Below are 26,007 nucleotides of genomic sequence, written 5' to 3'. Positions count from 1 at the left end.
TGTCATGAGACTGGATTCACCTTGCACGGTACCATGATCGTGAAACACTGTACTCTCTGTAGGTCGCTGTGTGTGTGTGTGTGTGTGTGTGAGGGGGGGGGAGACAGTAGGGCACTGATGCTGAAAGATGTGTCCTCATTTCTGCATTGCACCGGGCTTCTCTAGCGGCCATGTTGGGCTGTTCTGATGTCACGCATGTGTCACGCTAGAACAATCAGCTCACAAACGACGGCGCAGCAGGGGATCGGAATAGCGTGTTTGTTCCCCCCCCCCCTCACACACACACACACATGCACACACACTCGCACACACACACTCTCTCGTTACTTCTGTGCCACTCTCTCTTTTACTCACTGTCTGTGTTAGTCACACACTCGTCCTCAAAGCTGATAGGCTCGTCCTTCAGGACGTTCATTAGGCTCTGAAATAAACACTAAAAAAACAACTAAAATAGACGCTTAAAGTCGTCTGCACTTCAAGTACACAAGTGGACTTGATAATAGTACAAAGTCATGATCCAGCAGATTTTTTTTGTCTTTGGATTGTTTGTTTACAACAACTTACTGTCCTTCTAGCTCACCTATATTTAAAGTGAGTATATATAGTATAGTTATAGTAATAGTTTACCTATATTTAAAGTGAGTATATATAGTATAGTTATAGTAATAGTTAACCCTAAATTCAAACTTATTTTCTAGATACACTCATGTCGACTAATGTTGGGATTATTTTCAGTAATCTGTTTTTTTATGTGTGTTTATTATGAGTTATAGACACAAATGACAAACTTAGAAACATCCAAATACCTTCATCATCATCCGTCAGAGAAGAAAAAAAATGCACACACAAACGCACACAGACACAGAAATACCAATACCAATACACACACACACACACACACACACACACACCCCCACCCCCACAAACACACACACACACACACACACACACACACACATAAACAAGCACAACACCTAAGAAACAGAAACACACTCATAGATACATACACACTAACCCAACACATTAACACACACACAACCTAGACACAGAAACATATAGATACACCCCATTATGGAAACAGACACACACAGACACCACCCCAACAGAGAAACATACACACAAACCAATAAAGAATTAGACACACATACCAATACAGATATACACACACAATCCCAACACTAAAAACTGAAACATGAACAAGTCACACCAGCACATAAACGCACACACTAAAAAACAGAAGGATAAACACATACACCCCAATACAGACACAGAAACAAACACCAATACAGATACACACACACCATCCCAATACAAAGACACATGAAACACAGAAACACACACCAATACAGATACACACACACCATTCCAACACAGAAACAGACATGCACACACTAACACACACACCAATACAGAAACAGCAGACACACCAATACAGATACACACACACACACACCAATAAAGATACACACACTATTTAGACAAAGAAACAAAAAAAAAAATCAGACCAACCAAGTAACACACACATACACACCATCCAGACACATAAACATATGCAACAAAAAAAGCAGAAACATGAACAAACACACACGACCCCAACATAGAAACAAACACACACCAATACAGATATACACACAAAACCCAAAGACACAGAAACGGAGACACACACCAATACAGAAACATACACAACCCAAGCGCAGTACCACACAGTCACCACACTAACAAAGAAACTAGTTTGGAATATTTGAAATACTTTCTAATACTCTATCTTGTTATCAGATCACATCAGAGTCGAACCGTAGTAGCTCGCTGGAACAACACACTTCTCAAGGCCAAGAATATTAAGATACATGTATTTGTTGATACTGAAGGTACAAGTAGTCATTAACAAATGACCCTGAAGTACTTCCTGCTAACAAGTTCCTGCGAGTTCTTTTTTGCCTTGAAGTAAAGTAACTATTCAGACTCCGATAAGAAACATCAGACATGAAACTTAACATATTTATTTACATGTTGGATATTCAATGGATCAAAAATACGAGGTCTGTGATCCGTGAGAGACGTGTAGCAGAGCGTTCTTCGAGACGAAGCAGCTTTAAGTCTCATGAGGGTTGAGCACGAGGCTCGAGCAGCTGCCGGAGAAATGTCATCTCAGACTGTTGAGACTTGATCTGGTCAGTCGGTCCAACATCTGTCGCCACAGCTGGACCAGCCGATCCCAGGGAGGGTCAGAAAGATCCTTTTTTTAGAAATTGAACCATCAACTCATTTCTTTTTATTTATTGTATTACTTGGACTAATTCTGACTCCCATATTTATTTTGTAGTGTAATTTTTCATTTTATTTTATTTATATTTAACCATTTGTTTGGACAAATACCATTATAACAAGATACATATGAAAAGGGTTTTTATTTAATATCTGTGATCGATTGATATTCCTTTTTTTTTCCATATTTGGGAAAAATTTTCACAAAATAAATTAATTTACACATAGAGTTTGATACTGTTATTTTAATTATTTAAAACCAAATTTTCTAATTATAACATGTTTTAATTCATCGCCTTTTAAATTCAATGTAAAAACGCCACCAGACATTACCAAAAGAAAACCGAGCTTCTTGATCCTCATCGGATCTGATTTATTCTTAAGTGTCATTATTCTGAATAATTATATTGTATTGTAATTGTAATTAAATGGTAGAATTAGAATTCTTATAAAATATATTTGAGTATTGTATGGTGTCACTATTATACCAGGCTACCAATAAAAAATAAATTGAAATTGGTAATTATTGGAAATAAAATGTCGAATTGTGTTTGTAAGTAAAATATTTCATTTAGAAAAATATAAAATAAAAAATATATATAATTAAAAAAAAACAACCTTTCAACAAACACATTTTTGGATTCAATTACTCATTAAAAATGCAATTATTGAATAAAATAATTTTGAAAAAGCAATTCAATACAAAAATATACATAGATGTTATAATAAGATGTACAGTACACATAATTAAAATGATAACACAAATAATAATAATAAAAACAATAATGAAGAAAATAACATAATAGAAAAAGCAAAATAAAAATAATAAATAAATACAATACTAACAGCAATAGATATTAGTAAATACTAAAAAATAATTGGTGGAGGGAAGTTTAAAAAAAAACATTTTAATTTTTATTGTTATTATTTTAATAGTCAGACCACATTGTGCAGAATTATTTATCATAACATGTTTAAAAAAACCTGTATAAATAAATGGTATAGCCAAAACAAGAGATTGATTGATTGATGTCAATCAGAATATTGAGGCAAAAAAATCCTCTTCATTTTTTAATTCCATTTTTTTAAACCTAGCTTCACGATCATCCGAACATTTAGTTCCAACACTATTTACATATAAATCTATAAACGCAGACTCTTCAAGATTCATAAAAACCAGCCAAAGGTTGATGCATTATAAAAGTTTGCAGCAGCCGATAATGTTTAAATAAATCATATATATTAAAAAAAAAAACAAGTTCATCATTTTAGCACGAAACTAATTCATCTGAAGTCTAAAGATGACTCAACATATTTCATGTTGACTAATTAATTTTGTTTTTGCAACATATGGACGATTAATCACTGTTTATAGAGTTAAATGAGTATTTCTATCAAAGAGTTTTGGCTCATATTCTTTGTATATTTAGTTAATTTAATATATAATATATTTGAATTAATGAAACAAGTAAGACACAGAATCTTCTATTTTCTTTTCAATAATGTTGTTTTTTTTTTGGTATTTTTCTCAAACACAAAAAGCAGGATGTGTTATTCCGAACACAACGAAAAACGTAGCTTTTTCTTCACGGTCCGGACGCTCCGAGATAACGGCGACGTACGGGAAGCGAGAGTAGAATCGTGAATAAGAAGCTTCTCACACATACATACGTCTGGAGAGGATCATCGCGACCAGGCTTTCATTTCATGCCGATTTATCCCATTTTCTCCCTCGTGTGGAGGCGGCCTTGTGCGTCCTGGAAATCGAATCACGCGTGGAACGAACGCATAGACCATGTCACCACTGACTCACGAGCACTCACCAGTGTGTCTGTGAAAATCTAACCTAATTGTCCCGTGACAGCCCAGAGACGTTCAGCAGGCCGATGCCATGACCTCAGCCGCCCCCGAGTGAAGGTCGTCGCTTCAATGGGTATCGATAAAGTTTGCTGCTGCTGCAAGACAATCTTCTTCGACGTGTTTTAATATCAGATCCGGGGAGTGTAAAAAGTGACGCGCCTGCCTTGTGAATTCAAGAGAATAAATTATCAACGTTTGTCAGTTAAGCTACTTTTGAAAAACCTGCTAAGATCACGCGTCGCACAAACGGGGGGGAAAAAAAAACGCGTGAACAAAAGGTTGGAAGCGCGACATGACCGGTGAACGAAAGAGATTCAGTAAAGTTACTTAGTCGAGAACGATAAAGTTTAATGTTTGTAACTGTGGCGTTACTATTGAGATTATTAAGCAGCAAGAAATTAACTTTGAAATAAAAGGGGCTAATTAGCATCCTAGCATGCTAGCTCGTGTTAGCTTGCAACTTGTTTTTTCGGGAAGTTTTAACTTAACAAAAAAATATTTTATGTTGTTTTTTTTGTAACATTCCTGCACGACTATATCTTTGTACGTTTGCGATTAAGTTGTGAAAAGAAGCAGGTTTTAAAGTTGATGCAATCGTTAGCAAAAGTACTTACTAACTTACGTACTTTGAATTTAATAAACGTAAACTACTGTCAACAAATGTCAGATGTTGTGATTGAGATTATTAATCAGCAAGAAATGAACTTTTGAAATGAAAAAAGGGTGCTAATTAGCATCCTAGTATGCTAGCTCGTGTTAGCTTGCAACTTGTTTGTTTGGGAAGTTTTAACTTAACAAAAATATTTTTTTAATGTTGTTTTATTTGTAATATTCCTGCACGACTATATCTTTCTACGTTTGAGATCGAGTTGATAAAATAGGAGGTTTTAAAGTTGATGCAATCGTTAGCAAAAGTACTTAGTTATTAAGGTACTTTGAATTTAATGTTTGTAACTGTGGCGTCGATAAATGTCAGACGTTACTACTGAGATTATTAATCAGCAAGAAATTAACTTTGAAAATAAAGGGGCTAATTAGCATCCTAGCATGCTAGCTTGTGTTAGCTTGCAATTTATTTGTTTGGGACATTTTAACTTAACAAAATTATTTGATGTTGTTTTTTTTGTAACATTCCTGCACGACTATATCTTTCTACGTTTGAGATTAAATTGAGAAAAAAAGGAGGTTATTAAGTTGATGCAATCGTTTGCAAAAGTACTTACTAACTTAGGTACTTTATATTTTAATAATTGTAAACTATGGCGTCAATAAATGTCAGACCTTACTATTGAAATTATTAAACAGCAAGAAATGAACTATGAAAAAAAAGGTGCTATTTAGCATCCTAGCATGCTAGCTCGTGTTAGCTTGCAATTTGTTTTTTCGGGAAGTTTTAAATTAACAAAAATGATTTGATTTTGTTTTTTTCTAATATTCCTACAGTACTTTATCTTTCTACGTTTGAAATTAAGTTGGGAAAAAAGGAGTTTATAAAGTTGATGCAATTGTTAGCAAAAGTACTTACTAACTTAGGTACTTTGAATTTCATAATTGTAAACTACTGTCAATAAATATCAGATGTTACTATTGCGATTATAAATCAGCAAGAAATTAACTTTTTCTATGTGAAGGTTTGAAGGAATAACTAAGAGGATGAAAAGAGGTAGAGTTAAGATGGTGATGGAGTAAAAAAAAAGGTGCTAATTAGCATCCTAGCATGCTAGCTTGTATTAGCTTGCAACTTGTTTGTTTGGGAAGTTTTACTCAAATGTTTTCCAGGAAAAACTGTTTTTGATTTTCTGTTTGAAGTAAACAAGATTTTGTGATCTGGATAAATAAATAAGAGAGAGAAAGGTAAAAGAAAAAGTGACTAATTAGCATGCTAGCTTGTGTTAGCTCACAACCTAAAGGTAATTCATTGTTTGGGACGATTTACTTAGGTGAAAAAATACATTTTAAAACCCAGGAAACCTGTTTTTACTTAAATAAATGATTTATTTTATGATGTCTTTTTAATATTTCTGCACGACTATAAGAATTAACATTTGAGTTAAAGTTGAGAAATTAAGGTTTAAAGTTGATGCAATCGTACGCAAAAGTACTTGTTCGAGATCAACTTGAGTTTAATACTTGTAACTATGGCGACAATAAATGTCAGATGTTATCCTTGAGTTTATTAATCAGCGATCTGGGAATCCAGCGATCTGTTTGCGTTGCAGTCAAAATACACAACTTTATTTACTTTAAATAATAGAGAGTTAATTTTCTCACAGGGTAAATAATCGTGTCGTGCTTCAACTAATTGTACATCGTTGACAAAACGTTGTGATGAGTAAATGTACACAGACTCCATTAATGGTTTTATTTGTCATAAAAATCGAAGAAACACTATATTGTCCTCTATATAGTGTAAATAAAGTTGTGCATCTTGCACATGCTTTTTGTCCGAATCTGGTTGCCGTAGAAAACATGAGTCATGGCGTCAATAATTGTCAGATATTATTAGTAAAGTTATTAATCAGAAGGAAATAAACTTTCCTAGAGTTTCATATTAAGACATGTGAAGGTGTGAGCTGGAGAGAACAAGGGAATAAAAAAAGGAGAGAAAGGTAAAAGTAAACGTGGCTAATTAGCATGCTAGCTTGCATTAGCTAAAAACTTAAAGGTAATTCATTGTTTGGGACGATTTACTTGAGGAAAAAATACATTTTAAAATCCAGGAAACCTGTTTTTACTTTAATAAATTATTTATTTCATGATGTTTTTGTTATATTTCTGCACGACTATAAGATTTTACCTTTTAATTATTTAGAAATTAGGCCTATTAGCATGCTAGTGCATATTAGCTTGTAAGTTAAAGGCAGTTATTTGTTTGGGACGATTTACTGGTCAAAAAGAACAGTTACCATTTTGTAAAAACCTGTTTAAATAAACAATAATATTTGATGATGTTTTAGTAAGATTCCTGCACGACTGTATCTTTCTACATTTGAGATAAAGTTGAGAAATAAAGGAGGTTTGAAGTTGATGCAATCGTTAGCAACCGTAGGTTACTTTGAGTTTAATACTTGTAACTATGGCGTCAATAACTGTCAGACTTTATTATTAATCAGCAAGAAATGAACTTTCCTAGAGTTTCATAGTAAGAGACGTGAAGGTGTGATCTGGAGAGAAAGAGAGGGAATAAATAAGAGGTCAAAGTAAAAGTAACAATACAAATTATTAAGTGTAATTTATTTTTGATTATCTTTATTTTGTCTCAGCCATTTTGTTTTTCTTCTTTCAATCATAGTAGTTCTGGGAGTATAAATTTCGGGCTTAATTTTGTGAATTTTTAACAGACTCAGAGTTTACTTCTCTTAGCATTATTTTAGGGCTTTATGGTGTCCATTCTACAAGCTTTGAGTTGCATTTATTTAATATTATTTTTGTGGCTAAACTTTGTCAATTGTAACAGACTTAGAGTTGCCTTCTGTCTGTATTATTTGGGGGCTTAATTTTGGTCAATTGCAACTGACTCAAGACTGAAGTTCTCTTAGCATTACTTTTGGGCTAAATTTTGCCAATTGTAACAGCCTCAAGAGTAAAGTTCTCTAAGCATTATTTTGGGGCTTAATTTATTATATTGTAACAGACTCCGAGTTGCGTTCTGATAGTATTATTTTGGGGCTCAACTAAGTCAATTGTAAAAGACTCAAAGGTTTAGTTCTCTTAGTGTTATTTTGGGGCTAATCGTTGTGAATTGTACAGGCTTGGAGTTGCATTATTTTAGTATTATTTTGTGGGTACATTTTGTTGGTTGTAAAAGACTCGAACTTGTGTTCTGATAGTATTATTTTGGGGCCAAATTTAGTCAATTATAACAAACTCAGAGTTTAGTTCTCTTAGCGTCATTTTGGGGTTTAATGTTGTGAATTTCACAGGCTTGGATTTGCAGTATATGTGCATTATACCATCATATTTTAGCATTATTTTGTGAAGGAAACATTTTGTTGATAGTAAAAGACTTGAACTTCTGGTAGTATTGTTTTGGGGATAAATTTGTGGAGTTGTAAGCGACTCAGAGTTGTGTTCTGTCAGTATTATTTGGGGGTTACAGCGTCTGTACTCGCTAGGTCCGACTAGAGAAAGAGGATTGGAACTTCCAACCCTCCGGACCTAACTGTTTTACTTGAATGTGTTCCAGGGAAAACGGTTAAAATTTCAGAAAACCTGTTTTTAACCGTATAAACAAGATTAATTTGTTAGCTGTTTGTTTCCTGCATGACTCACTTTAGAAAGCAACTCTATGTTGTATATGTGGAGCAGCATATATTATTTAAGGTGTTTGGAAAGGGAAATTGTTTACTTTGATGCGGGGAAAATATGACCTTGACGATCAGTACGGCATTATAAATGAACCATCATCTGATAATGGTGTGTTTTTAATTTATTCATTTTGTGTTTCTTTACATCTTCAGTTCGGTGATCCATGAGATTCTCCAGCCGACCCGAAAAACATCCCTTCTGGTGAGTTTCGACTCGTTGCATCTGAACTCAAGGCTCGTGTGACACATTTGTTGTTTCATTTTTGTATTTTCTTTGTTTTAAAGTTCAGGGTAGTTTTCCTGGTCGTTCAGTTGACATAAAAAACGGTGTCGTGGCATCTCAAGAATTTTATCACACTTCGATCGATATGCTGCTTTTATGTACGAGCCGGTGTGCACCGAAGAACTGTCAGAATAATCTTAATTTTATTAATCAATCGAATTAAAAATTATTATATTATTAAGAAAAGTTTTTTTTATGGTTACTTTTCTTTGAAACTTTCATTTAAAAAATGTTCCAGTCCTATTTGCAACAACAACAAAACAAAACTATTGAAACCTTATAAAATATGTTATTATATTGTAACTACTTATTGATTTCCTATGCAAAAAGTCCATAATACAAAAATATTAAATAAATAATATATGTTCATATTGGTGATGCTAAATGAATCCAGTAAAGTTTAATTAAATGAAATAAAAATTGTCTCTATATTCTTTTCTTTTAATTTAGGTTTAGTAAGTAAAAAAAAAGTATATTAAAAAAATGTTCACTTAAAGCAAACAAACAAAAAATATTAATAGCCTTCAACATTTTATAATAGTATTAAAACAATTTACTTTCCTGTAAAAACTTGCTTAGTATTTTCCTTAGCCAAAAACTTGTATATATTTTTCCAAATACTACTCCTTAGTCTTAGGCTTATTTCAATATATAAAACAACAAAAATAAGTAAATTAAACATGACGCAAAAATAATATTAAAATGAGTGAAAGAAAAATGTTCAAGCTATAGAATATTAATGTACTTTAGGCATGTGAATAATCGATCAACATTATATATCAAATTATATATTCTTATTTTCTTCTTAATCGATTTTTATTAAACTTATTCAGAACAAAAGTGTTACAGTAAAGTAACAATCCAAAGTTTTAAAAATCTGAAGAGTCCTTCTTCTGTTCTTCATTTCCACTTTAAAAAAAACAACCAAATAGGTGGGAAAAAACCTGCACCTCTCACCAAAATTGAAACTTTTCTGGCAGCGGATCAGTGCATACCAGCATGAAATTAGAACCTTGAGGCTCATGGAAAATTTACAGTTCTGTGTTATATTTTGGACGGCAGCTCGGTCACATGGCGGCGCCGCGCAGATGCCAGTGTAAAGGATTTATTGTTAGAAAAAAACAGAAAAAAAAAACAGAGATCACATGTCGACTGTTATGTAATTTACACATACGGTTTCAACGTTTTTGTGTCTCTCTCTCTCTTCCTCTGCTGCTTCCTCTTTACTGTGCAAAGATGACGGTGTTTTACGGTCTTGTGTCAGAGTTGTTGATGGAGTGATGTGAAGCATCTCAAAATATCTCTGCGTGTGTTATTGTACGGTGATGCTGCAACAGGGGTTTTTCCCCAGAGGGCCGATGGAAGGCGTTGTGTTACATTTGGAAGCGGTTGTGTAGCTTCAGTCTCACAGAATTCGCTCGTGAAAGCACAAATAGAGCCATAGCAAGACTGAGACAGCAAAGATCTTTTGCTTGAAAATGTGGAATGTTGTTGTTTAAGGGCAACTAAAGTGTAGATTTAAGGCTTAAATAGATGTTGTGACTCTATTGTATCATCAGTGTGTGTTTGTACAAAACTCTCTTTTCATTGAAACATTGACATTAGAAAATGATCTTAAGCTCCGCCCACTGAAAACACTTTTCTGGAGATTAAATCTTGTTTACCATAACCACACCCACTCTGATGTCATTGGTCAAGCATCGTGGTTTGTCACCACGTGTAATCAATCCAGGAAGTCTCCACCTCCATGGGACTCGTTGTATAAACTAAGCGGGGCGAGATCACAGCTGACTGAAGGAGGAATGAAGCCATTATTACGTCATAATGATCTTCACTCTCGTAACCTCTTGTTCGCCCAGATTTGCTCGAGTTTTAAAAAACAACTGAATAAACTGAAAACTTTGTTCTCTCTTTTTTATTTAGTAAAATATTACAGTGATACAGTGGTCTCTTGTTTTTTGTGTGGGTGTGTGCAGTGTCTTATTTCTAAATACTTAGGCCTCATAATCCCTCCTTGTACTCTTTATAAACCTTTTCCAAACTGTCATTTACATTCTCCACACTCTCACACAGTTTATACACTCTCGAAAACTTACATTATTTTAACAACATGTGATTATTAATGATTGCTCACTTCATAGAATAAATACAGCTCCTCTGATTACGCTGCCTCCCCGCTTTTCTAATGTCGTTTTTCACCTTTTTTAAATACATACCCAAATATGTATTAATTTAGTTTTTCTTTGGTCTGTGGTTAAGTTCAGGGTTTTTTACGTAGTTCCGTGAAGGTGTCATGAGACTGAATGAAGTGTGTGTTGTTCTAGTTTAAACGTAAAGAAGGGAGAATTGTTGTTGTTGAATATTGCGAGACAAGAAAAGTGTGTCTGTGTTTTGGCAGCTTGTGAATCAGTTAACAAATAAAGTTGTAAAAACAACAGACCGTCTCATAGCCTTGTCAGTCTACAGTTTTTTTAGAAATTGTGTGTTTTTCTAAATACTTGGTAAAAGTGATAATTTGGGAGATGCAACTAAAATAAAGTAACAAACCTGTGTTGCTTTCTGTGTTTGCGTCTCTATAAATGCCATTTATTAGTGTATTACTTGTTTAGGTTAAGTTTCCTGAGGAAAATCAAACAAAATGCTATTTGAATAACAACCAGATGCTGAAGTTTCCTTTTTAGTCAATGAAAAATGATTTTCTTCAAAATGCCACCAGTTTAGAACGCTTTGTTTGTTTACATGTAACAAAAACCCCATGAAAATAACCTTGTTTTTTAACATTCCATTTTGTCTCAGAACTCCTTGTGATAACAGAGGGACAAACTAATTGTCTATTTAGTGAAAACCGACATCAGTTCTGACTCCTCAGTTACCACATCATACAAACAGTTGCTCATGTTGATATAGAGATATCACACTTCAAGATACATAATGAACTTGTGCAAGAGGGACGTCCAGGTTCCTCATAATATAGACTGGATGTTCATTCCATGGTCTAAGGTGCAACAATATTGTTAGTGAAGGTGGAGATTAAAAGCTTAATTGAAATCATGTTATATACTGTATATATATATTGTATATATATCATAATATGGTTTACAGTGAGAGGCTTGTAGGAAGGCTGCGCTCTCAAGCTGCGCTGAGCTGAACTAAATATTTGACGAATAAAAAAAATCTTAACTTTTATTGTTCTTAGAAGTAGGTAAGTAATTGTAATTTGTAAAGCGCCTTTCTCAGACCAGGGTCACGAGGTGCTTAAACAATCAAAAACAATACACAGTTAAAATACGTGCTTTAAAAAAGCCAAGATAACAAAGCCCCAAAGAAAGTTGATTGATCCTGAAAGAAACTGGCAGCCAGTGAAGAGTTTAAAGGATCTGGGAAATGTGAGTTCTTCTACTAGAGTGGGTCAGAATTCTGGGTTTTGTATGAACTGCAGGCGAGAAAGCTCCTTCTTTTACTTCACTCTGTTGTTGCAGAATTTACAGACCACATAACTCTTGACGAAGTCGTAACTGCTTTCATTTGTTTTGACACAAAAATATGTCCAAACATCAGCTTTAGAAGATAGTACATGTGTGGTACACAAGTATCTGGAACTTCCAAATGATCGACATGTTCCCATGTCCTGTTGTTGTCTGGCTCCTCCGTGATGTTGAGACGCTGTGTTAATTGATGTTCAACTTTATCAATTGTTGCTGAAGGTCCTGGCTCCTCATCTGGTCTCTGAAAAATATCTTAATAACATGTGATCAGAGAGTTTGGATGAAGTAACTGGTCAGTTTCGGTTCCATATGTCAGTCACCCTCTGTCCTCTTTAAATAGTTTTTATTCATGTTTCCTGTTCAAAACTTAAAGATTATGTTGCACGAGAAGTACACCATGTGTGGGAGCTGTTTTTGAACATCCCATAATCAGTTTGCGAATCACATTACTTCCTCATTGTCATGGTTGGTTCAACATCTTGACCATGTCAGTGATGATCATCTGAAACAATTTGCAGACTTAATCAACTGTCATGGAGGTGAAATAACAACAATTGCTTTTTTAAGTTATATAACAAAGCAATATTGACTGCTAGTGCTAATGGCTACCGTGCAAATATATACCTGTGTATTGGTAGTGATTTATCTTTGTCGAGAACTTTGACCAAGATTAACCAGTGCTAAACATTTGTTTTCCGGTTTGCTGATGACGTAATACTATCCACCTGTAAAGCGACTCGACTGTAGCGTTGATGACATCACACTGAAGTAACTAGTAATAGTTAAAACAGCTCAATAACTACTTATTTTGCTTCTTTTATTACTATCATAATTTAAAATCATCCCTTTTTTCAGCAATAACACAAGTGTTTAAGTTTTCCTTTTCCTTTCCTTTTTTTACATGGGTATGTTTATTCATTTAATAGTATTTTTGAAATATTTTTTTCCATCAAATACAGTACATCATAATGGTCAATATAAACTACAACTCAAGATCATTTGTTTAACATGATCACGTTTTCATTTTATTTTGTAGTACTTTCCACTTTTCTTCATCCTCTTTCTTTTGATTTGACTGGCACCAACAACTGTATATAACTTAAATCAACCAGCCCATGTCGTGGGACATTTTTTCAGGGGTTAACAAAATGTATTTCCAATCTTTCTGTGACAAGAAGTATTTTATTTTTGGAGGCTTCATTTGTCTTCATTAAATTGTTTGTTATACTTCCCCTAAAATAATTTATTTTCTTCATCATCACTTCTACAGTTCTTGGAAATACTGTGTATAGTTGTAGACATCAATATATTTTCCTTATCTTAAATATTTATAGAGGTTACTAGATAACATTAATCGTCTTTCGATCCATCTGTTAAAATGCTCCGGTCGGGCCTTGAGTTCCACAGACAGACGGTCCAGATGTAAACAGGAAGTAGACTCTAGGATAAGCATCGCATGATTGTCAAGTGACAGTAAAGAACTTTTCCTGACAATTCTGACTCGACGTCGTCGTCGTACCTTCGACCCGCTCTCATGGTCACGGCGTCGACTTCCTCTTTGCGTTTCTATCCGTTTCCCTTCTTTCTGTCGCCCTTTAGCTCTGAACCGCCCCCAGAGTCATCTGGCTATAGCTAAGAATGCGAAGGTTGGTTGTGTATGTGTGTGTGTGTGTGCGTGCGTGTGTGCGTGCGTGCGTGTGTGTGTGCGTGCGTGTGTGTGTGTGTGTGTGCCGAGGGTCGATGATGTAATGCAGAAGCTGCTGCCGATGTTTATTTGTTTTCCTCTCGCAGCCACTTGGAGTCCATTAGCATCGCCTTTGCCTCGGGAGGATCGCTCTCAAACACAAACTTACAAACACTCACGTATGTGCCGCCAATCTCTCTCTCTCTCTCGCTCTCTCTCTCTCTCTCTCTCTCTCTCTCTCTCTCTCTTTCTCTCTCTCCGATTTCCTCTCACGCACACCCCGAGCTCCTTTGACTTACTTTTCTGTTACCTACCCGTGAATGACATTTGTTTTTCTCTCACTAGTGTATATTTGTTTAAATAAATGAGAAACTTTAATTGTCGTCGATCCATATTTGCTATTTTTGACGGTTTGACTGTTTTGCTAACTCACTACCAGTGTTGTCTGCTGTGTTTGGAGACCGTTGGTTCGACTCCCAGTCATGTAACTCTACATCGCGGGGTAGATATATGAATAAATACAAGATATATTTAATCTGATGATTATACAAGTGGATGTTGTGCATCGAATGATCAATATTTTCATTTATAATACAGTTGATGGGGTTAAAAAACACTAGAAGCTATCTAGCACATTTTATTTCTTTAATTCAGAATATCGTTGCAGTGCATTGTGGGAAATCTGTGGATACTGGTATTGAGTATCGGTCCGATCCAGCCTCTCAAAGTTTTTATTTTAACATTTTTGTTTAATAAAGGTGAATGTTTGTTCTCTAAAAGTGTTCATTTTATTTTGTTCTAGAACTTTTATGTTGACTTAAAGAGCTCGACACGGTTGTTTATGTTCCTTCGAAAATTGTCCCTTTGTTTATAAAATATTGTTACACAAGCTGTCTTCGTTTTATGGTAAAAAGTTTTATAGTTTAACTGTATTTTCTTTACATTTAAACACGTTGTTTGAATAAATGACACATTTGTAATGCCAACCTTTTTATTCAAACATTAATGGAATGAAAGTTGATATTTATAAAATATTTTAAAACTGGTTCAGGATCAGTATCAGCCCAGGTATTGATATCGTGACCATCATAGTCGCGTTCATCAGTATTAGTACTGTGGAATAGCATCGCTGTAAAGGTTGCGCTATCATAGATTTTATATACTGTAGTTTTCTCTCTTTTCCTATAAACTTCTGTTGAGCCTGTCCATCGGTTTAAGTGTTGTGTAAAGTAAAGTAATGTGAGTAATACATTGTGAAAAGTTGAGACAGGGACACAAGACATTTCTGGTTACATAGACCAAAGGTCCCCAAACTTCACGATGCCAAGGACCCCCCAAAAACTATTAGCCTATGCCCAGGGATCCCCTTTTGGAATATGCAGCAAATGCTTGAAAATAAAAGAAGAAATACATTTGAATAGTGTATTTCCTTACTTCTTATTCACTTCTCTTTAAATCTATATCTATAAAGGGCACTTGAGACAGCTTGGTTCTTCTTGAGATCTTCTAGGCTTCAAAATGGCCGCCTTGAACTGCGCCGTATCTGGACTAAGCCTTTTTTTTTTCTTTCTTTTTGGTCTTATTCTCCCGCAAAACTCTCCATTAATATTAGTGCTACGATAGCATTAGAGTCGAAGGACGGTGTTAAACTAAAGCTCTGTAGCTCAAATGCTAAGTAAGTCTCAAATCCTCCAACGTTTTTGGTTTTCTTTTAGCCCTTAGCAGCTTCCATGTCATTTTTTCGTGGTTCTGGATTTTGTAAAAATTCCCGGTCAGCACCGGGTACCTGAGCTAGTATTATATCAAAAAATATGTTCTTTCCCTTCCTACAATTTTTTGAGCTCATCCAATGGAATTCCAGTTCAGGGGATTAAAGACTAAAAAAGTAAATGAGGTCTCTTTGCAAAATATACAGAATTGTAAAAAGAATGTCCAATCCGTTGAACTTACCCATATCATTTTCTTTTGATATTGAATAAAAAGGGTATTTTGAGGTCAAACTTTTTCTTAAAATGTACTCCTACCTGCCTCAGCTACTCCTCCTCGGTTGTTATCTAGTGTAACCATCGCATTCAAAGGAGCTCTGCAAAGAGGATCAGTCCATTTCCGAGCCAACTAAATGACTTAATGACAAACCATGACCGACCCGTCGCTTCGGCCGGTCGGGAATGAGAAATGTTTATTTTTCCACACGTTGCAAAATGTTTCCTCAAAGTTATGCCAAGGTTTACGTCAAACACTCGCTCTGGAAATATCGTCACAAATCAAGAATGTGAAACATAAAGTGTAAGTGTGACTCAGCAAAGGTTCTGACAAGGACTCCACTTCTCGGTTCATCAGCTGTGTGTGTCGTGCACTTGCTTGCATTTTTTGCTTTCTTCTTTTAGATGTGAATCTGGACTTTGATTTGAATAAAAATGTAATATAATTAATAAAAAATACAAGCATGTTTGGCCCTATTTTCAGTTGAGGTTAAAGAGTTTTCTGAAGTCCAAAAATGACGATCTCCATGTGTTTTCATACAGCAACTCAAACTGAAACCTGGCACATATGTTTTTGTCTTTGCACATAAACACAACAAAACAAAATCAAAATGTAGTAAATATTGCTCAAATAAATGTAGATACAGCGTTGATTGAATGTGACGCAGAAATATAACAACACAAGTTTAATCTACACCAGCAATCTATTCAACATAACTCTCATCAGCTCGACATAATAAAAACCATCTCTGAATCAGCGATGGATGGTTTCGTATCTTGAAAAACACGATTGATTAAAAAGTCCCTTCAGATTCATTCATCACCCGTCGTTGTTTCGCCCAACTGGGTAAAAAACCTTGTGGAATTCCCTTTTTTAATTGGGTCGTGTCAACCACATCCTCATGTGTCGCTTGAGTTTGGAGATGAAAACCTTTTTGTCGACATTTAGGTGCTTTCTATGGAAGGACGTCAGTGTCATCAGAACATTGAATTAATACTATTAATTATAAATGTTCTTTTTGAAAAGTTATTGTTTTGTTAAGCATTTAATCAATGTGTTTTTGAATAATTTAATTTAATAGTGTCTGTATTGTAATATTGAATTCATTTTTATTGGAAAAAGTATTGTAGTTAATGAATAAATTAATAAGTAGAGTGTATATGTTCAGTTTTATGTAACATTTTGTATATTGAATATAGGCTACTAATAAAAATATATTGGATTTAGACAAAAAAAAAACGCCACTAAATAATTATTGGTATATTAAAATAGACAAAGAAAAACACTAAATAACTATTGGTATTTTAAACCCCTATGTGTAAAAAAAAAGTAATTCATTTTAAAGAATTTCAGTTTTTCATTCAACTATAACAATTCAATCTTTTAATTTTGACATTTTTAAATTGAATTATAAAAGGCAAAAAAAATAAAGCTTAATAAACAAATTGAAACGTTAAAGTCCACCACTCAATATGCACTGGCACTGATACGCTTCCATAGTTCTTATTTTCAATGGCGACAGTGTATTCAGGAGAACCATGTGACCAATTTGTTCCCAAACATTACGACCAGATGCACCGGCCCTTTAATGAAGAGATTACCGAAGGTCTCCGGTGTATTTACTCCTAATAAGTCCCACTTCTTGTCACACCCAAGTTGTCATTATCATTTTTAAACTGCTGTGATATCAGGTCATTGAGTGTTTGCTCGTGAAGACGATACAAGTACCGTTCACTACAGACTCAACACTAAAGTGAAGGGATACTGTTAATATTACATCACTTGGTCCCTTTTTTTTTAAACATGTTTCCTGCAGAAGCGAGTGCAACGATTGGTTCACTCCGGCGTCCTCGTCCCTAAGCTGCACGCATTGTTCGGGTGGCGTGCACAGGGAGGAGAGAACATGCAAACACAACATGGAAACGCGGCGACCTAAATTTGAACCTAAGTTTAGAGGCTGCACGAAAAAAAAAACCTCCCGCTCTGTCACAGAGTTGTCTTTGTGCGAAAAATGTGATGATGCTCGAGTGAACAAACCGAGAAATAGAGCTTTTTGACCACAAACCCTTAAACTTGTGTCTTCATAATATCATGCGAGACGTAGCCGGAGCTTGTGACTGACCGTGTTTGGGTTTGTATCCCATCTGGGGGTGAACCAGCTTCTTGAAGTACGTCTTTATTTCTTTAATCCCTCGCTTGTAGGGTTGTATGTGTCGTTAAAAAAAAGCTGTAAAAACCATTAAACTCAACCGGGTTAATTAAGTTAAATCTAGCAAATAAACAATTCAAATTGCAAATAGCATCGAAAAGAGTTCAACAGAGGTGAACAGTAGACTTCAGACGGGGTGACAACTGATAATTATACAGTATATGTGTGACAGTACAGATTGAAATCCAGTAGGCTCTGGAATCCTACTAGTACAGATTGGAATTCCAAACTGTACTAGTACAGATTCCAGATTCTACTTGCGAATTCCCAATCTGTACTAGTACAGATTGGAATCCTACTACTTAACTTGGATCTCAATATTGGAATTCCAATCTGTACTAGTACAGATTGGAATCCTACTACTTAACTTGGATCTCAATATTGGAATTCCAATCTGTAATAGTACAGATTGGAATCCTACTACTTAACTTGGCTCTCAATATTGGAATTCCAATCTGTACTAGTAAGATTCCAGATTCTACAAGTGAATTCCAATCTCTACTAGGAGAGATTGGAATATTACTACTGTATTGGGATCTGAATATTGGAATTCCAATCTGTACTAGTAAGATTCAAGATTCTACTTGTGAATTCCAATCCCTACTAGTACAGATTGGAATCCTACTACTGAACTTGGATCTGAATATTGAAATTCCAATCTGTGCTAGGAGGATTCCAGATACTACTAGTGAATTCCAATATCTACTAGGAGAGATTGGAATACTACTACTGTATTTGGATCGGAATATTGGAATTCCAATCTGTCCTAGGACAAATGGGAATTCTACCAGGACAATCTCTAATTCTAATAGGAGAAATTCGGATTACATCAAAATGTTTTGAAAAGTAGACTGAATCATTTCACACCTCACATTTTAGTATAGGTAAGCCTACATTCAGCATTACTATTCTAGAGGAATTACTTCATATTTTAGATGAACATTGTAACCATGGGGACAACCCTCTGGTCCAGGTCATAGACCTTATTTATTTGGACTATTGCGAATTGTCCCATGATATATTGGAATCAAAATTCCAAAATTTGATTGGAATTCCAATCTGTACTAGTACGATTCCAGATCCTACTGGATTCCAATGTGTACTGTGACATATATTTCTATATAATACAGTAATCAGGACACACAGAGCAGGGAAGGTCCATCGAATGGAAAATATGTCATCCAATTTGGGGGAAAAAAAACAACGAGGAAAGACACATGTAGTGTAAATGCACATCTAATGTAATTCCATTTTAGCAGATGATGACTTCAACGATATCGCTTCAATCCGGTTCCCACCTCGTCCCAAACTATTAATAAAAATGTTTGAGCAAAACAATACATTTTGTCTGAATTTCAAATTATTATTTTTTCCTGTGCGTTCTCTTCAGGTACTTTAAAAAAGAGTATATCTATATATATATTTTAAAAACATCTGGAATTTTTCATTCTGACTTTGGTTGTTCATAGTTTTGTATCATTGTCACGTTTTTTGCGATTAAAAAAAAAAAACATTGAAAAAAAACCCAACCTATCATATAATTTGTGAAAAACACAAATGACCAGTAAATTCAATAACGTATTAAAGAGGAAAAATAGCTTAAATATTTAATAAAAAATGGAAAATATATGTGTAATGTCTGTCTCATAAATAACATGTTTAGTATGTAAATACATTGAAAATATTATTTTTAATTAAAAAAAAAACGATATCAGGGAGATGATATATTCAGTTATAGAAAAACCTTTTTTTATATATATTTAGTTGAACAAATACTGCAAGTAGTAATAAAAAAACGTGCTAAAGCTTTTAAAAACATTTTTAAACATGTATAAAATGAAATGATTATTGTAATTGAAATCTTTTCTAATATATATTATATATAATTAAGATGAAGATGAGAGACTGTCTAGGATCAAGAATGGTGTTGATAGGACCAGTTAAGTCAACCATTGGTTGGAGGGATGATCGATGATCTGTCGTCACCTGATGCCGGAGGATAAAGCGTCTACTTAGAGAGTCATTGCCTGGTGTTTTTCATCAAGAGTCGTGGTCCTTGAGTTTGTCTGAGACTCAGAGTAGAGCAGCGACAGAAGGAGGTTCACACTTATCTCAAAGATGTCATGTGGATTCTAAGGTTTAACCGATTTATCGTCCCTAATATGAGCGTTTATACATTATCTTGATTTATCCTTGATTAAATTACAAATATACCATTATATTTAGATTTGTACTACATGAAAGATAGATAAAACTTATACCAATGTCTGTTAACTTTCTTGGCACGGCACACCATTGATGCATTCAATGACGTCAGGATTGCTATGGTGCGTTCAAGAACGTCAGACATTGTATAACTAAACTCAAAACACTTCATAACTGAACAGTCATCACTTCAATGAACTCACAGAAAACACTTGAGCTGCTGTAATACTTGCAATATTCTACATTTCGTGAAGGAAAAAAATGTCGTTATTGAAGTTTACCTTGTGGTTTAGTTCACTGTTATTTATTTTATGTGAGTTTCCTATTGTTGGTAATTGATTTAACTGCTGTGTTTTTTTATACACTATTCTTTACATTGTGAGTGAGTGAGTGACTTTTGTGTGCGTTTAAGAAAATCAGCAAAAAGGCAATTGGCCTGTGAAACGCTCCAAAGAAAACTTCTCAAATCGCATACTTTCGTACTAAAACTTTGTATTTTTAGTGCATAAGTGCGTCTCAATTGTTAGTACGGGAAATGTAGTGCACCATGCACACTAAATTGTCGTACTTAAACGCCCACAAAACTGAGTATGGATTGATGGACCCAAAACGACCGCCACCTTAGTGACGTAAACGGAAGTTACGTCATATAAATGTATATTTATATATATATATATATATATATATATATATATATATATATATATATACTTACAGGTGTATTTTCACAGCCAGCTGTAGGAGAATGACACGTCTTCGGTGCTGATACCGGCGTAAATATCTCGCCAATATTTAGTTTCTCATATTTCTTGATCCAAACTAAACGTGCTGCCAGCAGGTGGCGATAGTGTTCCTACAGCTGGTTGAAATCATCGTTAAATAGTAGTAGAAGAAGAAGCTGTCGCGTCATTTCCTGTTAGTGTGTAGCAGCAGTGTTTGATTTGAGACAGTACTATCTGTTGAGAATTAGTTACAAGTTAGTACGTACACTATCCTGATGCATACTAACCTCCAGTGCACTAAGAGAAGTATGTGATTTGAGACTCAGCTCTGGACTCTTTGACATGTTTCTTTCACAGACCAGAAAGCGCCGCCTCATGAACACAACTCTGGATAAAAGTTGGGGTTCCGTCCACACAGACTCACGCTTGACCCTGTTTCACCTCATCAATTAGTATTTGGATCGGCAGCGAAGACATTGTGCGATTGAATCAAAACAAAATAAAAAAATAAAAAAACCTTCTCCCCTCCACAAACCTGGACTTACATTATTGGTGCATATTGAGTGAATACAAGTGGAAAGATACCAGACAATAATCAGCCCACAACAAATCATGTCATTGTTGCCTTGTTGTTACGTAACTGTGTGAATCACAGGGAGGTTGTTTTTTTTTTTTTTAAAGAAAAGATGATTTTGATCCTCGCTGTGTGCAGACGACTTCGCCCAGCGGGGTCTATAGACAGAGAATGATGTTGCATTGTGAACCATGATAAGCAGTCTCCCCCTCTCTCTCTCTCTCTCTCTCTCTCTCTCTCTCTCTCTCGACATCCCATAATGATACTCAGACAGACTCAGGCAGACACCTCGCTCGGTCCCGATTGGTAGATCTGTTGCCAGGGAGCGTTGCCGTCTCAACGTGGATAGAATCTGTTGTCTGGTACACTTTAGACATGAGAACAACTGCAGGATCTGAATATTTATAACGAAGGGGGGGGACTCTTGGTATCCGGATCGTATGGAGGGCGACTCGCCTTCCCCGTCGCCGGGGTCCGGAGTCCATCGTCGAAAAGTCAAGTCACCCCCCTGTCCCCCCTGAAAAGAAACAGATTCAACTTGTCAAAACTCTCCTATAAAGTTGATATTTCATGTACTCAGGTATGGGGTCGAAAGTTAAAACCGGTCCTCGTTCCATCCGGGGCCCTCTTCGAAAATCTGCCCGGACCTGGGTCTCGGCCGGGGTATATACTACTTGTACTTTTGTTGCTGTAGATTTAAGTTCCTTCAAATGTATATATATTTATTTATATATGTATATATATATGTTTATACTGTGCACTTTTGTTGGGGGTCCAAAGGAAGAATTTCATGGTACGTAGTAGTACTTATGACAATAAATACTTTGAATTTTTAATCTTGTATGAAATCCACGACTAAAGTGGATTTTGACACGTCCCAACGAAAAAGGAGACGCGACGTGAATCCGCACGCAAAAGAAAACAACAAAAAAAAAAACATATCGACTCCTGCACTTCGCTAATGATAAGTGGGCGGAAAAAGTGAGAGAGTAAGGGAGGAAAAAAAAAGAAAAAACTTTTCAGGAAGTTGGGGACCAGAAGAAAAGAAAGAGTCGCACATGTTTCGATAATTGTTTTAATCTTCACGTCGACGTCCTCCGATGTACACTCTGTCCTGACTCGACATATTCTGCTGGTTCTATAACCCTTCCTTCCTCCCCCTCCCCTCCACCCCTACCCAGCATTCCCTTCTTCCCTCTTCTGCCCAGCTGGCACGTACATGCATGTCTGTAGACTCTTGTGCTGCCGTGGCACGCGCCAACCTCACTGCAATGCAGCCCCTGTGTGCATTAATTGGCGGAGAGACAGTGGGTACGTGGTATGCAGGGCGGCGGAGGAGAGCGAGGCGAGGGCGGGGGGGTAGTGGCGGCGGCGAAGCGATAGGGTACGTAAGGACAATCGTCAAGAGTAGCTGATCGACGAATCCGCCAGGCAGGTCGACGGAGGACGAGCCGAGCGAAAAATAACACGTTAAGACGGTTGTGCGCACACACACACACAGTGTGTGCGTGTGTGTGTGTGTGTGTGTGTGCGGGGCGGGGGGAGTGTCTGTTTGCATTCGTCTGTTTTGTGTGCGCTCACTCATGTGAAGCTATATGTGCGGCTCTAGAAACCACTGACTCACTGGCTCGCTCTTCTTCTCTTCTTTCCACTTCCGTTGTGACGGAGGAGTAAAGTTTGAAACTCTTTCTTTTTTTGGTGAGGTTAATGTGGCTGAAAAACTCAAAACACACACACACACACACACTGTTCCTCCTCCTCCTCCTTCTACTGGTTCACACTTACAGGAATAAAGACATCTTCCTCTTCTTGATGAAGTCATCACGTTCACACATGGCGTGATTTAAAAGTGTCTGTACAGTTCGGCGCTATTTTAAGATATTTGTGCCGCTTCAATCACGGCGCCTTGTCAAAGCAGTCACTCTGTTCTTGCAGATATATACTGTGTATATATATATATATATATATATATATATATATATACTGGGGTTTAATAAGACATCTATATACTGAAGTGTCGCGAAAACGTATTGATATTTTACAGAGCCCCGGAGGTGTCATGAATGTAAAACTCATGATTCAAGTATGTGTATTTCATGATAGCAATACCTTCACCAATCGATACAAATATGTAAGATGCATTGTAGATAACATCGTATCCTCCAGGGATTACATTGTATCATTCGGGGATTTTAGTGAATTACATCGTATCGTCCAGGGATTTGAGTGTATTACAATGTATCGTTCAGGGATTTCATTGTATTACAACGTATCGTTTAGGGATTTCAGTATATTACATTGTATGGTTCAGGGATTTCAGTGTATTACATCGTAACGTTCAGGGATTTCAGTGTATTACATTGTATCGTTCAGGGATTTCAGTGTATTACAACGTATTGTACAGGAATTTCTGTGTATTACATTGTATCGTCCAGGGATTTCAGTGTATTACATCATATCGTTCAAGGATTTCAGTGTATCGCATCGTATCGTCCAGGGATTTCAGTGTATTACATCGTATCGTTTAGGGGATTTCAGTGTATTACATCGTATAGTTCAGGGATTTCAGTGTATTACATAGTATCGTCATAGGATTTTAGTTTATTATATCGTATTGTACAGGGATTTCAGTGTATCGCATCGTATCGTCCAGGGATTTCAGTGTATTACATTGTATCATCCAGGGATTTCAGTGTATTACATTGTATCGTCCAGGGATCTCAGTGTATTACAACGTATCGTTCAGGGATTTCAGTGTATTACATTGTATGGTTAAGATATTTCAGTGTATTACATCGTATCGTTCAGGGATTTTAGTGTATTACATCGTATCGTCCAGGGATTTTAGTGTATGACATTGTATCGTTCAGGGATTTCAGTGTATTTCATTGTATCGTCCAGGGATTTCAGTGTATCACATTGTAACGTTCAGGGATTTCAGTGTATCACATTGTATCGTCAAGGGATTTCAGTGTATTACATTGTATCGTCTGGGATTTCAGTGTATTACATTGTATTGTTCAGGGATTTTAGTGTATTACATTGTATCGTCCAGGGATTTCAGTGTATTACATTGTATTGTCGGGGATTTCAGTGTATTACATTGTATTGTTCAGGGATTTCAGTGTATTACATTGTATCGTCCAGGGATTTCAGTGTATTACATTGTATCGTACAGGTATTTCAGTGTATAACATGGTATCGTTCAGGGATTTCAGTGTATTTCATTGTATAACATCGTATCGTTCAGGGATTTCAGTGTATTTCAGTGTATAACATCGTATCGTTCAGGGATTTCAGTGTATGTCAGTGAATAACATCGTATCGTTCAGGGATTTCAGTGTATTTCAGTGTATAACATCGTATCCTTCAGGGATTTTAGTGTATTACATTGTATCGTTCAGGGATTTCAGTGCATTTCATTGTATCGTCCAGGGATTTCAGTGTATTACATTGTATTGTCGGGGATTTCAGTGTATTACATTGTATTGTTCTGGGATTTCAGTGTATTACATTGTATCGTCCAGGGATTTCAGTGTATTACATTGTATCGTACAGGTATTTCAGTGTATAACATGGTATCGTTCAGGGATTTCAGTGTATTTCAGTGTATAACATCGTATCGTTCAGGGATTTCAGTGTATTTCAGTGTATAACATCGTATCGTTCAGGGATTTCAGTGTATGTCAGTGAATAACATCGTATCGTTCAGGGATTTCAGTGTATTTCAGTGTATAACATCGTATCGTTCAGGGATTTCAGTGTATGTCAGTGAATAACATCGTATCGTTCAGGGATTTCAGTGTATTTCAGTGTATAACATCGTATCGTTCAGGGATTTCAGTGTATGTCAGTGAATAACATCGTATCGTTCAGGGATTTCAGTGTATTTCAGTGTATAACATCGTATCCTTCAGGGATTTTAGTGTATTACATTGTATCGTTCAGGGATTTCAGTGCATTTCATTGTATCGTCCAGGGATTTCAGTGTATTACATTGTATTGTCGGGGATTTCAGTGTATTACATTGTATTGTTCTGGGATTTCAGTGTATTACATTGTATCGTCCAGGGATTTCAGTGTATTACATTGTATCGTACAGGTATTTCAGTGTATAACATGGTATCGTTCAGGGATTTCAGTGTATTTCAGTGTATAACATCGTATCGTTCAGGGATTTCAGTGTATTTCAGTGTATAACATCGTATCGTTCAGGGATTTCAGTGTATGTCAGTGAATAACATCGTATCGTTCAGGGATTTCAGTGTATTTCAGTGTATAACATCGTATCCTTCAGGGATTTTAGTGTATTACATTGTATCGTTCAGGGATTTCAGTGCATTTCATTGTATCGTCCAGGGATTTCAGTGTATTACATTGTATCGTACAGGTATTTCAGTGTATTTCAGTGTATAACATGGTATCGTTCA

General features: G+C 35.8%; 1 protein-coding gene across 1 annotated transcript in view; it reads left to right on the top strand.

Annotated features, from left to right (window-relative positions):
* nacc2 (NACC family member 2) overlaps positions 1–26,007 on the top strand; it is an 80,413-nt gene that overhangs the window by 17,401 nt on the left and 37,005 nt on the right. Inside the window, exon 2 of the mRNA XM_087790725.1 lies at positions 8,586–8,634. The gene's annotated coding sequence lies outside the window, so the exon portion shown is untranslated. The remainder of the gene's footprint in view (positions 1–8,585; positions 8,635–26,007) is intronic.

This window comes from Callionymus lyra, chromosome 5 (genome assembly GCF_982586985.1).
Source record: "Callionymus lyra chromosome 5, fCalLyr1.hap1.1, whole genome shotgun sequence".
Taxonomy (NCBI): Eukaryota; Metazoa; Chordata; class Actinopteri; order Syngnathiformes; family Callionymidae; genus Callionymus; species Callionymus lyra.
This window is presented reverse-complemented; position numbering and strand designations above follow the sequence as displayed.